Here is a 12,122-nt window from a genome sequence, read left to right as displayed (position 1 = left end):
GAAAGGCTATGAGTAAATATCAGCTGAACTAAACAGTGTGCTAGTGACATAAAATTGATTTCCAGTTTTGGTGCAGGCTCCTTATTTCTCCACAGATTAGTAATAATTTGCAGACTAGCCTCAGTCCAGAGACTACATTGAGTAGCTCTCCTAAGTCATGCATATCAAACATTTATAATATTGCAGGAATACATGTCTTGGTTAGTATAGCTTATTTGTTTACAAATGTGTGGCACTTTTAAATTTGCATAATTCTTTAGTCTTTTCCCCCCTAATTTCTGCCCTTTCCCCACAGTCTTATTCCACATTACCTTCCTGCACAGAAATTCTATCTAATAATGGTGTTTGCTACAAGTAATTGCTTCTTGCTGCTCTGCTGAAGACTCAGTCATATTATTCAGAGTCATGTCACACTCATGAAACATAATTATGGTAATGGAGAAGTGGGTAACTCTGTGTCACACAGTGCCCCCCCCATACTTTCTGGCATTCATTAATTACCAAAGTAGAAATTCTGTTACAGATTTACAGATACTAATTTTATTACTTAAACAGAGTGACCAGTGAACAAAGTTGAAAATGCCAGTCATTGTCAAAAAAGGCATTCACCTTTTTCTTATGTTACTTCAACCACCAGAAATCTGGCCTTGTTTATCGAGCAGCTGCTATAAACTTTCCTCACTTGCGTACTTCACCTTAAGCAAGGAGATACTCCATCATAATAAATAAATGAGCTACTCTTAGCATCTGCTGTAAAAACAGATCAGGAAACTTTTAAAAAGACAGTGATATATTGTTACCCACTGGTGTTTACTGAGTACATTTCTGTGTCATAAAATACACAAAATGACCAGTATTTTTAAAGAGCCTTATTTTCTTAATGTTAAAATATTAAATTGTAACTATTCTAAGTATATTGTCATACTTTGTGAAACTCATTTCCTCAGTTTTATATTTCAGGAGCTATGAAAATATGACTGGTTGATACATGCACATATGGAATTATAACAGTTAATAAATCAATAGATCAAAAAAACAATTATTTAAGTCCAGATATACCAGAAATTTTTATTAAATGGATCATGTGATGTTAACAGTTTAACCATAAGTAGGAAGAAGCATCACCTTAGGAAGTTTTAAAGCAAACCTTTTAACCTTAGAAGTATGAAGATATCCATAGGAAGAAATTACATAAGATGTTTTTAGAGTGTTAAAATATATTATCAGCATACTTGATCATTATAGGAGTTTAGACTTGATCAAGCATTTTGTAGGATAAAGGAATTTGCATGTTATATACCTAAAATTAAAGACTCTCCCGTTTAAGACATAAAGAGTATTTTATCTTCTTGCTTTCCAAATGGCATTTTTAAATCACTTCCAGAATATATGTTAGGAAGTGAGTTAGGCCAGGTGTGGAAAATTATAATCCATTTATAACCCAAGAACCTTATTTCGTTTAATTAGGACTGTTAACAAACTCTCACATTAAATCCACTTCTGAACTGGTGGAGTGGCAGCAAGCACAGTGGTGGGTGTTCAGCACCCTTTCTGTCTCACCTATCCCTGTAGTACCAGTGCTTGGCAGAAATGAAAAGTCCAGTTAGGTAACCGTTATGTACAGAGGATTGAGAATACAGCATGATAGGCAGTGAGATATTCTTTGATTTCATGACCAACCAGACAAAATTCCATAGTGTTTTGCATAGTGTTTTTGCATGCTCTGCTTTTTCTCCTCTGCTTTGTGACATATATGGTACACTTGACACACAGAATTCTGAATTGTAATTTTTCAGACCTTCTTCTAAATATCACCAGCTGCTTCTATCTGAATCTCAAACAAAACCACTACAGTTCTCTTAGTTGAAAATCAATACAGATTTTACCATGTGTTTTTTTATGGGTTAATTATATCAACCTAATACCAAAGCTTAAGAATATTTAATTCTACATGGAGTGTTTTTTAAAGGAAAATATGTATGTTAAAGTTTGTTAAGTGGAGAAAAAGGAAACAAAATTACTAAATTACCATTTACTGTAGGTGTTCATTTTTAGCAGTGTCTATACGAATTACACACTTCTATATTTTTTGCTTGTTCATATATCAGAAAAATAAATGGAAAATTGTGGTTGCAGTTGAGACATTCTTTGGATGTCTGCAAATGAATACATTATAAGTCTTTAAATTTTATGTTACATAAAATAGCCTATTAAATATCTCTCTTTGAAGTTTATATAACCAAGAAATTTTAATTGTATATGCCCAAAATATGTAAGATTATTTTTTATAAATACCAAAATAGTAGGTTTCTTTGTTAATAACGTTAGTTTAATGGTTTTTATCACAAACTGAATTTCTACCAGTACCTAGCAACTTAAAGTGAGTCTGTCACATAATTATAATAGTTGAGATATTGCTGAATATGCAAGACTAAAACTCTCTGAAGGGTACATTTGGGCAGAACCCTTAAAAACCTTTGACTTTTAAAAATTATTTATTATATATAAAAAATTATTATATATGCATACATTGAATGAGTTCAGCCTTAGCTATATCATTCTGTCTGCAGAAAAATGTTTTATCTAGTCATGATTAAAAGGACCTCCATGTAATATATATATATGTGTATATATATATTTGTTATGGAATTAGTGGAGACTGGGTGATTTTGTCAGTTTCCTTTAGTGACATCAAAATTTTTGTAGTGATACTAGTCCTATTTTCAGAGGGGAAATTATTTTATTTATTTATACTTTATAGAATTAGTTTATCTGTTTTACTGACATTTTAGTAGAAAGGCATTGTGTAACTATGACTAATTGAGGGAGTATACAGAATATTGTGGTACTTGATTTTACTTCTTATGTAGATTTTGCTTTTAGACTTAGTATTTTCAACTGTTGATTATATTCTCTTCCTTCCCCAGCTCACCCCTAAACTCTTGACTATAGTTCTCTTACCTGCATCTATTATTATAGAAATACAGTGAAAATATGTCCTTGTATGGCATACTTACTTCCAAATAGATGTATGACTGCTTTTCTTCCAGAAAGCAGAATTTAAATACCTAAACTTAGGAGAACTGTGGCTTAGAAGTGGAGATTTAGAAGAGTCTATATAAAATTACCTGATGTGTTTTTCTCCCCCCTGTCTCTGAGCTACATTTCTCAGTCAATTTAAGGATATGAAAGCTGTAATGATTTGTTTCCTAAAATGCAAGTAAATTTTTTTAGTGTTACTTCTTTGGCTAGGTAATATAAGTAAGTTCTATAATTAGTCCTTAAATATATTAGTTGTGAGTCCTTAAATATATTAGTTGTGAGCAAAGGAACAACTCAGAATATACATACGAGAGGCCTGCAGCATTTGTGAAGTACTCTTCCTCTCAAGCCCCAGAGAGTCTCTGAAACTACAATTAGTTTATTCAGGAAACAGTCTCAGCGGAAGACTGAGATTAGAGAGAGCCACAGATCAATGCCAAGGCCTCTCAGAGGAGAGGCCTGTTGTAGTGATTTACCACAAAACTGCTGAAGAAATGAGTTTTTCCTTTTATCAGTACAAGAACTCCAGAGATTTAAGGAAAAGGAAAATCCAGTGAATGAAAGACAAGAAGGGCCAAGATGAACAAGCAGGACTATTGACCTTGGAGAATATAAATAATATAGAAAACAGAAGGATAAGTTGTTCTCAGTATTCTTGGAGATCCTTGGAAGGCAGTCTGCTAAAAGACTGCTGTGAAAAAGTAGACCTGGAAAGTCCTCGGAATTCAAAATATTTATCATAACTGAAAGTAAATATTCTATACACTCTAAAGAACAGACTGGACCTTGCTGAAGATCTTGAGATCAAAGAGAAGAGCAACATATAAAACATTAAACAAAAGACATTGGAAATACGCGAAAAATGGTAAAAACAGACAAAAACATACCCAGGATAATACAGTAGTCATCTTACAAAAAAGAGCAAATGTTGAGAAGAAAATAACTTCAAGGATAAAATTCTTTTTAATTCTATAAGCTCCCAGTATCACAGGGAAACATGTTACCTACAAAGGAGAGACTGGCATCAGACTTCTCAAATATGTTTTAGAAGACAGGTGGAGCTGTAGTTACAGCATTCTGTGAAATATTATTTTGAACCTAGAATTCCATTCCCAACCAACTATCACTCAAGTGTCAGGGCTTTCTTTCTCTGGAAAAGTTCCTCACATGTATATATATATTACTCTTCAGTGACAAAAAACACAAGTCTAAAAGGAAGATATAAAAACTAACTCAGGATTTTGGTGAAAAATTCCAGAGTGACAACAATGAGCAGTTGGCATATGTTTTAACAAAATGTCAGCTTTATGAGGAATGTTATTAAGAAAAGAGAAAGTAGGTAACAATACACATAATGTCTAAATTAGATGGAGAGCTTGCTGTGTCTGGTATTGATGTGAAGGCATATTGTCTGAGCTGATGAACAAGAAAAAAGGTGAAAACTCCAGGAAAAATAAAACATATGAATAATTCATGGCCTAATTAAAAAGCAAGCTAAAATGTGACATGATTTTTGGGTTGCTCATGGAGCAAATGCATGCTTTCTGAAATGACAGTAGAAGGTCTCTCTTGGTTAGATAATTTAGAAGAGCCAAGAGAAAAGACCCGAAGTTCAGAAATTCTGTCACTTTATTATTTCTAAGTTAGTTAAATTCAAATAAGTCATATGTAATACTTTAAAGAAGTTATGAAGAATGATTCTCTTGGGTGGTGGGATTGTTTTATTGGTAGTTTTTCTTTACCCAACTCTCTATTTCTCTGGCTTTCTGTCATGAACTGTTTTCCTTTTATAATAAAAGAACAATAAAATGCTACTTGAAAATAAATGAAAACAATTTTTATAAAAAAGATTACCGAAGTAGTATAGCTTAGGGGGCGCGCCTGGGTGACTCCGTCCGTTAAGCCTCCAACTCTTGATTTCAGCTCCGATCATGATCTCATGGTTGTTGTGGGATCAAGTCCTGCATTGGACTCCGTGCTGATAGCGCTGAGCCTATTTGGGATATTCTGTCTCTGTCTCTCTCAAAATAAATAACCTTAAAAAAAAAAAAAAAAAAGTACAGCTTAGGACTTTTCTGCACTAACCCATCTCTGAATAAAAAATAACGTGTATAAGCAAACACCATTCTAAATGTAAAGGGTTTTTTTGTTTGTTTTTGTTGGTTTTTTTTTTAAAGAAAGTATTCCTATGTCTAAAGAATACTTAGTTCTAGTTAAATATATTACACACATGCAGCTTTCAACACTGTAGAGATTTTGGTAATGGAAGTCAAGTCATAAAACATTTTTTTCCACTCTTTTTGAAATGGCTGTTCAATAATAAAAGCTCAGATTTACTACTCCATACTATCTAGGTTTGATCCTTGAATCTCTAATTGTCAGCAAGTTTAGTTAACCTGGATGTACTAAGTTTCACATCTGTAAAATAAAGACTACAGCACAAACGGTATGAAGATGTGGTAAATAAAAGTTAAATAAATGAATATATGAGTGCGCATAGAATATCAACTGGCACAGAGTTAAGCACTTGATAAATACTAGCTTTGAAACTAGTGAAAATCTAAAATAAGGTTATCACATTACACATGTCCAATTGTTTAAAATTAAGTATTGAGAACCATATTTATATAATATTGCAGCCTTGTAATCTTCAAATTGAAAATGTCATTTGTGAGGTGCCCAGTTGGTTCAGTCAGTACAGCATGCAACTCTTGATCTCAGGGTTGTAAGTTCGAGCCCCATGTTTGATGTAGAGATCACTTAAAAATAAAATCTTCAGGAAAAATACAAAAGAACATTTAAACAAATAAAATGTCATTTGTATTTACCATTATAAAGATGGGAAATCTAATCAAGTTCACAGATTTAGTCATTTAAGGTAGTCACAGCATGGCTGCTTTTCCTTTATTTTTTATGTCTAGCTTTGTTGAGATGAAATAGATGTATAACATTGTGTAAGTTTACGGTGTACCATTTAGTGATTTGATATATATGTATATTGCAGAATAATTACCACAATAAGGTTAGATGACACATCCATGGCCTCACCTAGTTACAATTCTGTGTGTGTGGTGAGAACTTCTAAAATCTACTTTCAGCAACTTTGAAATACACAATACAGTATTAACTGTATTCACCATGCTATGAATTATGTCCTCAGAACTTACTCATCTGATAACTGAAGTTTGTACCCTTTGACTATCTTCACCCATTTTCCCTATTCCCTGACTTTTTTTCCTTTATAAATTGGATTAATAGTCATGAATGAGGTATTTTTAATCTCTTATTTCATGTATTTATGGAATATATAAATCCAGATACTGCATATCTAAGATGGGAATATTTCAAACTCAGGCAAAGAATAGATAGCAAGTTCATGTTTGAAATTCAACTTTAACCTCAGGTGGGTATGTTTAACAGCATTATGTTTTAATTCAAATCATTTTCCATATAAATTAACAATAAATCTCATTTAATATAATGTTTTATTGTAGAGCCTAGGGTTTTGTAGCAGAGTTGTTTTCTTGGTGTACTTAATCGCGAAATCTAGAAGTAGAAGGTATTCATATGAATTCTTAGAGATTATGGCATGATTATACTGGGTTGTTTGTATAGTTCATCTTGACTATATTTAAAGTTTTTTATATACTCAGAAGTGACAGCATGGTGGTTGTGAGTACCAGTATTAAAGTCAGAGAAACTTGGGTTTGAAGACCTAGCTCTGCCACTTATTAGCTGTAGGGTCAGGGATAAATTTGTTATTAACATTATTATGTAGTATCCTAGACCCATAAGGTGGATACAGAAATGAGACATTTTATAGACTTGCATAAATATGGTATTCATTTTAAGCTTTCTCCATGGATTATTTTCAACAAAAAGTTCTCATCTACTTATTAAGTTGTAGGAGAAACTTTTTTTTTTAATCAACCTGTAAGGGCATTAAATTGGATTAGCAAATGAAACAGTTTATACAATTGTGTCCACCCCTCCATCCTTGTTCCATTTTCCCCTTCTTCGGGGAATACCAAAAAATATTTTACATAAGGGGTTGTCAATTATGACTAGTACTTTTATGTTTAAAAATATAAATACCACCAGACGCTAATACAAGAAAGTTGTTTCTTGGTACCCTCTGTTTTTCTTCTTTCCCCTCACTGCTTCCACCTGCCCCTCCTCTTTTCCCCAGAAGTCTGTGTCTGCATATGTCCATTTTTTACCTGAAAAACTGGTGGTTTCCATTGCCCTCATTCTAACGGACCACATACCTCTGCTGTAACCCTGTAATAAGTGCAGTAAGTGCCTGGAGTCAGCTTGAATCTTTCTGTCTTCAGTTTTCTGATACTAAGTTAAACAAATATGAAAAGCTATGGGATTTAATTTCGGCTTTTCAAGTTAACGTGCAGTTTATTGAATTTGGCATGTTAAGTGTACATTATTACTTAATTGCTTTTTAATTTAATGATACATTTTTCTCTCTTTAAGCAGTGAGTTAATATTTATCACATGTATGGTGTGTGCCAGGATATACCAGGCACATATGTAAATTTAATACAGTAGCCCTGTGAGTTGATCCCTGATAATAGATTACTGACCCATTAGGTGGCAGAGCAAAGGTCCAAACCTAGAGCTAAACACAGACCTCATGTACTTTTCCATTCTGTCATGCCGATTGTCATTGGGTGTGAAAACTTCAGAGTCTGATGATCCTAATGTATTATATGCTGTAGCATAAAATCACAATATGAATTTAGTGTATGTTTATTTGACTTAATGGTAAGTGTTACAGTATGTGCTGTGGCCAGACTCAACGTTCGTTATGTTTGAGTGTGGCACCTTCTCTTGCCAAAAAGGGTTCTGAAAATGAAAATAGCTGGTGTTTTTTGGGTCTTGCTATAGAGTCTACCATTCACTAATTAAAAATCTTTAATGAAAGTTTACATTTTCATATATAACATTTTCCTGAAAATTTGCTTACGTGTTAACCTGATTTTGTACTCAAAAAAGTAAGAAAATTATTTTTTTTAATTCTTTAGTATATGTGTTTAGAGTTTTTTTGTCCTATATATTGCATAACATTTTTGTTTTAAAAAACATTTTTAAATAGATTGTAATATAATTATAAGCAAATTAGTGATTTTACCTTTATCATCAAACTTTTCATATATATGCAAGAGTAGAAAGAATACTATTATGAGCCCATAGATATTTATTACCCAGTTTTACTAATGACCACCTTCAGGCTAATCTTGTTTTTCTCTCTCCATTCTTCCATACTCCATCATTTTGAAGTCAATTCACTGGCAAGTGTTTTAGTAGGTATCTATAAAAGGGTAGGAATTTTTTTTTTTTACTTTATACATAACCATAATATCATTGACATACCTAAGCTAACTAAATGTTTTTACTAGTAAATATACAGCTACTGTCCTAAGTTGTGATTGCCTCATAAAATCAAAAGATTTTTTCTTTAATTTTTTCAGTCAGAATCCAGAGTCTATATATATTGCAAACAGAGTCCACATATTGCTAATTGGGTGATATGTCCAAGTATCTTTTAATTTTATAAATATCTTTTTTTTTTTTTTAATGTTTGTTTATTTTTGAGAGAGAGACCGCCAGTGGTGGAGGGGCAGAGAGAGAAGGGAGACACAGAATCTGAAACAGGCTCCAGGCTCTGAGCTGTCAGCACAGAGCCCGATGCAGGGCTGGAATCCACGAACTGCGAGATCATGACCTGAGCTCAAGTGGAATGCTTACCTGACTGAGCCACCCCGCCGCCCCTCTCTTTCATTCTTATGTTCTTACAATTTTTGGTTGAAATAACCTGATGATTTGCTGGTAAATTTTACCATAGTCTGGATTTTGCTCATTGCATCTCCATGATCTCACTTAAGGAATTATTTTTCCAAGTTGTCATCTTCAAATTTTCTTAGTTTACCTTCAGTGAGTATAATGGTAAACTGACTTTAATGTTGAGAAGGAAAAGTTGCTTGTGGGTATTACAAAGAAATTTTGCTGAAGGTTGAGCAGATTATTTTAATGTTTCTGGTCAATTTTCTTAATTTTTGTCAAAACTGAAGTGAACATTAGGTTTCTTTTGAAACTAATTTCTAGAAGTATTGGCATAAACTCTTTATATAAATAATTATTAAAATATTTTACATGCTGATTTTGCCTGTAATTTTAAAATCTTATTTTCATCATTACTTTTCAAGATGTCAATACACTGTACATGTATGTAGTACTTCATATGGGTTCTCTAATTTTCTTTTTCTTCACAGTTGAACAGTCTTCATTTCATTGAGCTTCTGAAGGAGGCTAAAGATTTTCTACTTTATTACATCTGTTCAGTTTCCATCTTAACTGTGTTATTCCCAGTATCAGCAATTTTTCAGTTTGCATAAAATACAAACAATACGTAGCTATATAAATTCTATATAAAAATGGTGCCATTGCTTAAAAATAAATTTCTGGTTGGGGCGCCTGGGTGGCGCAGTCGGTTAAGCGTCCGACTTCAGCCAGGTCACGATCTCGCGGTCCGTGAGTTCGAGCCCCGCGTCGGGCTCTGGGCTGATGGCTCAGAGCCTGGAGCCTGTTTCCGATTCTGTGTCTCCCTCTCTCTCTGCCCCCCCCCCGCCCCCCGTTCATGCTCTGTCTCTCTCTGTCCCAAAAATAAATAAACATTGAAAAAAAAATTTATAAAAAATAAATTTCTGGTTGACTAAAAAAGTTCAGCAACTGATGTACAAGAGCATGAGCTCAATATACGAAGATAGGCATGTTAGCACATAATGTGTGAAAGTGCAGGCTTTGTCAAAGTTCAAGGTGGCTTGAAGCAAATCAAATAACAGAGCTGTGCTCCACATGGCAGGTGATGTGGGAACTAAATGGCATGTGGATGAGCTCTTTGCCACCTCTTCAAATAGCTGAATTTAAAGGGGACATCAGCAGTGAATTACCCACATGGTAGTCAGTGGCAACATCATTTGCCACCTGGATACTGTACAAACTTGTAGAGTGGATAAATTTGTATTGCATGTTTACATCCCTTTCTACAGTCCTCCTGTTCTACCATACACACCCCCACTTGATTTCTTGATGTCTTAATATGGTTCTAAAACATCCTGTTTGTATTTATTCTACATTAACTAAGCACCTACTATCTGCCAGTTATTACGTAAGTCCCTGAGTATAAGTCATGGACTTATATTTGAAGTATCTGTTGAATAATCTGGAAAACCAGCAGAAAATTACAGCTCCCTCGCTTAAGGTTACCTTCCCACAGATGACTCTCAAATCCCATAAATTGGCCTTTTTTTTTTCCTTCAGTAAGCACACTACCTTCCCTACTGTACTCCATCCCACAAATTTAAAATACAAAAATTTTTCATTCTCTGGGTGCTATAGATTTTTAGGCAGGTGCTGTTAATAAAATCATATATTTTGAAGGTTTACAGGAAGCTGAGTCGTGTGTGTGCATGCATGTATTTAAGCACTTACTCATCTAGAATAGGTGGACTGCACTGAAGATATTGTGGGAAACAGATTAAAAATCACACCTTTGGGGGCGCCTGGGTGGTGCAGTCGGTTAAGCGTCCGACTTCAGCCAGGTCACGATCTCACAGCCCGTGAGTTCGAGCCCCGCGTCGGGCTCTGGGCTGATGGCTCAGAGCCTGGAGCCTGTTTCCGATTCTGTGTCTCCCTCTCTCTCTGCCCCTCCCCCGTTCATGCTGTCTCTCTCTGTCCCAAAAATAAATAAACGTTGAAAAAAAAAAAATTAAAAAAAAAAAATCACACCTTTGGAAGTGAGTTCTCAAAGGATACATGAGAAGTTAAATTTATCTGCTTCCAAACCCCTTCAAGTAAACATGTAATCTCCATAAATACCAACTCAAACAGCCTCAAAACAAGTCCCCTACCCGGTACCCTCCCCGTAACACATGACTACCCTAATCCCTTCCTGTTTATAAATTCTCAAAGTGCTCCTCCCCCTGACCACTAATCTAGAATATCTTCTAGTTAAGTAGCTGGGAAATAATAAAGAGCAGCTGATTAGAATCCACATAAATATGCATGTAAATTTGGGGAAGAGTGAATAGTATACTGATGTGGCTAATGTGAATAGCAAGAAGAAAAAAGAGATGGGAGACAATGTAGAAATACGGTGAACTCAGACAAAAGTATCCTGGGCTATATTCCTAAGAGTGAGGTAACTTTGGACAAGCTACTTCCTGGCTCATGCTCTGTTCACACGTCTCTGAAATAGGAATAGTAAATCCTGTTAGAGATAAATAGTAGTGTTTTACATTTTGAAAAGTTTCATACCATCATCTCTGGAATTTGTTTTATCCTAGAGTAGAGAACCCTCAGATGATACGAGACCTAGTATGTTCTATAATGTTGGCCACATTGTGGTTTAAGGTGAGAACTGATCTAGGCAAAAAATGATGAGAATCTAAGCTGGGACGGTGGTAGTAGGAATAGAAGATAGATTTAAGAGATGTCTAGAGATAGAAACTTTAAACAGTTATTTTGGAAGTTGAGGGAATTGAGAGTGTTAAAAAAAAAAACCTCTGAGGTTTCCAGTTGGAGTAAGTGGGTTGATTGGTATGCTCCAGAAGTGGGAAATAGTGGCTTAAAGCAGCAAGAGGAAACAGCTGTGAAAGAGGTAATGAGTTGAATATCTTCAATTTTGAGTTAGGATGATTGAAAGGTGTCCAAGAAGGTCCAAGTTAGGCAGCTGAAGCTCAAGAAAAGTAGAGATCTGGACTTGACTGTAAGTTCAAGTTTAGGCTCATGGTGCATTTAGCTTTATGTCATCATCATCCACTCCCAGAATATATGTGACATTAGAATAGTTATATTTCCTAAAAGTTAATTTAATCATAATTAAAACCATTTTAAAAGCCCAGCCTCTACTGAATGCCCTTTTAGGCTTGTGAGCTGTAATTGGTTTGTGAAATGCACACGGGTGGTTTTGCAGCGATTTTGAAAGAGGGGTTTACTTGGTAATATTATCATCTCCCTGCATTGGTCACATGTGCTCTGTTTGCTGCCCCTTTTGGATACCATACAAG

General features: G+C 34.6%; 1 protein-coding gene across 6 annotated transcripts in view; it reads left to right on the top strand.

Annotated features, from left to right (window-relative positions):
- Positions 1-12,122, top strand: part of ANKRD12 (ankyrin repeat domain 12) — a 129,864-nt gene that overhangs the window by 88,709 nt on the left and 29,033 nt on the right. The gene's annotated exons all lie outside the window — the stretch shown is intronic.

Source organism: Leopardus geoffroyi, chromosome D3 (genome assembly GCF_018350155.1).
Source record: "Leopardus geoffroyi isolate Oge1 chromosome D3, O.geoffroyi_Oge1_pat1.0, whole genome shotgun sequence".
Taxonomy (NCBI): Eukaryota; Metazoa; Chordata; class Mammalia; order Carnivora; family Felidae; genus Leopardus; species Leopardus geoffroyi.
The sequence above is the reverse complement of the archived record's forward strand: the minus strand, read 5'-3'. Positions and strand labels throughout refer to the sequence as shown.